At 33.6% G+C, this 2459-nt stretch overlaps 1 long non-coding RNA gene across 1 annotated transcript; it reads left to right on the top strand.

Moving 5' to 3' along the window:
* The first annotated feature begins 405 nt into the window (after window positions 1-405).
* Window positions 406-1962, top strand: LOC122093386. Its single transcript, XR_006144433.1, has 3 exons — window positions 406-564; window positions 671-718; window positions 1619-1962. It is a non-coding gene; the product is annotated as an uncharacterized LOC122093386 (long non-coding RNA).
* Window positions 1963-2459: the final 497 nt, after the last annotated feature.

Here is a 2459-nt window from a genome sequence, read left to right as displayed (position 1 = left end):
TATTCCTCACCGAAATAATCCCAATTTTTTCATAAACAAATGAAAAGCTTGGCCAATATATTTATCAATCAAAATCACATTAACACTTTAGGACTGAAGATAATGGTTTAGGAATCTCATAAGGGAAACTTCCATCCTTAGGCTTGATCACCTTTGTTTCTTCATCAGAGAGATAACCACATGGTGGGCTCCTTGCGCGTGCGTTCCATCGTCGAGGACTGAGAAAGAAACAGATTTAGATCTCTCTCTCTCTCTCTCTCTCAAAAAAGGAATGATAAGACATGAGAGGACCACAGAAGGCTATCCCACTACATAATTGAGATTCCCTTGGATGATTTCAGAGATGGCGTGTGCTCCTCACATGTCTATCTTTGCGACTCTGCTTCATATCTTCCCCTTCACTTCCTCTATAAATACCAGAGCTGATCAGGCTCTCAAGGTATAGCTAATACAAGAGAACTTAAGTGCACTCAATTTTCTGACCTATTCTCTCTTTCATCTTTCTCTTTTACTCACCATGTCGACCTGCGGCGACTGCGACTGCGCTGATAAGAGCCAGTGCGTGTAAGTGAAGTGTTCCATTTCTTGGCATATCAATCCATGCTTATCTATCATATATCATTTTCCATGGTTATCTGATTCAGCCGGTTAATCCATTTGTGAATTGCAGGAAGAAGGGAAACACCTACGGCATCGAGATTGTTGAGACCCAAAAGAGGTAATTTTTCTTGATTGATATCCTTTAAATGGATATGGATGCAAATCAAATTCGGATTTTTGACTATCCGTTTACATTATTGACTTATGTAACCTCGATCTTTTCCTTCCAACGGATACGATTCGCCCTAACCTGTAGCATCTTCAATAACCTTAAGATTATTAGCTACTTCGCTTTTTTATTGAGAGATAATTGGGCATACCACCAGCTTTTGCTAAACTAATTGTATGCACCAATCACAAAACTAGACATAAGAGTGCGAGGTGGTATTTTAAAAAAAGAAGGACAGAGAAGACGGCATATGCTTGCTACCCTGGCGTGTGCCCACCTTTTTCCCTCTTTAAATATTAGTTGGATATCTATTTGAACCAGAAAGTTATTTTCTTGATTATCTGAATTTGGATTCAGGGATACTTTGATCGGATATAGATACCTCAATATGATTTTTGAAATCATACTATGTATAAATACGATTTTTGAAATCATACTATGTATAAATACGATTTTTGAAATCATACTATGTATAAATACGATTTTTGAAATTATACTTTCTTTTATCCTTTTACATCCCTACCTACTAACCGTTAAAGGAAAAAATTGCCTAAGTCCTTAAACGCCTTCAAATCAAGCTATTTACATCCGACGTGAAATAATTTCTTTCGCATGAAACCTTACCAAATATTACATTTTGATGCAAGGGAACAGAAAACTTGTTTTTGACATTCTATTCATAGAGGACCAAAGTCTAATTAATCTGTTATGTTGTAGCTATATTATATGATAATCAAAGTTGAACTTGAAACTCATAGATCCATAGGTTTCAGTGATTTGTGGGTGCATGTTGTGATGATTATGTTAACGATGAAGCTGATGGGCTTCTTAATCTCTTACTTATTGCAGCTACTACGAAGATGCCGTGGTTGAGGTTGCGGCCGCAGCGGAAAACGACGGCAAGTGCAAGTGCGGAGCTGGCTGCACTTGCACTTCCTGCACTTGTGGGCATTAAACATTTGCAATAATATACTACAAAATTGTGTGGGGAACATGAAAATGGGTAGAATTAGTAGTAAATGTGGTGGTGCATAAGCTGCTATCCATCTTCCATCTTATGGGTTTGTGTAATAATGTTGGGCATAAGCCATATCTGCTTTTAGTTGCATAGTTGCTATGTAATGGAGTTGTCTACTTTGTTGTCTGTGTTCCTTGTTTAATAAGAATTTAATCATATCATTATTAGTTTACAATCTATTTCCTCAAAATTTTTATGGAAAATATGATTACAAAAGGAAAAACTTTATTATCTAAACTATTATCCAAGAAAGAAATATCTCCATCTTAAGAGGTTTTCATTGGATTGCAAGGAAAGAGAAATGAAATTAGTTTTAAAAGAAGAAAAGTTTTATAATCATGATTCTACTGAGCAAAGTTCTTATTATATTTGATAAATATAAATTTTTTATTTTATCATCACAATTGTACTATCTAAAATATTTATTATAATTGATAAATATACTTTAGAGATAAAATTTATTTTATTTTTTAAATAAAAAGAATTTGATTACAAAATAAAATGAAATTTTATAATCAAATTTGATATATTTTGGTGTTTATTACATCACAATGTAAGGTAATGATAACAAAAACTTATCCTTTTGTATTGTTTTAATTTCACTTTTCTTTCCAATATTTTCCTTACAATCAAATGGAACAAGAAGTAAAACAAATCAAGAAAATTTTTCAT

This window comes from Macadamia integrifolia, chromosome 11, assembly GCF_013358625.1.
Source record: "Macadamia integrifolia cultivar HAES 741 chromosome 11, SCU_Mint_v3, whole genome shotgun sequence".
In the NCBI taxonomy this organism is placed as follows: domain Eukaryota; kingdom Viridiplantae; phylum Streptophyta; class Magnoliopsida; order Proteales; family Proteaceae; genus Macadamia; species Macadamia integrifolia.
Note: the sequence above shows the minus strand (reverse complement) of the source record. Positions and strands in the feature narration are given on the sequence as shown.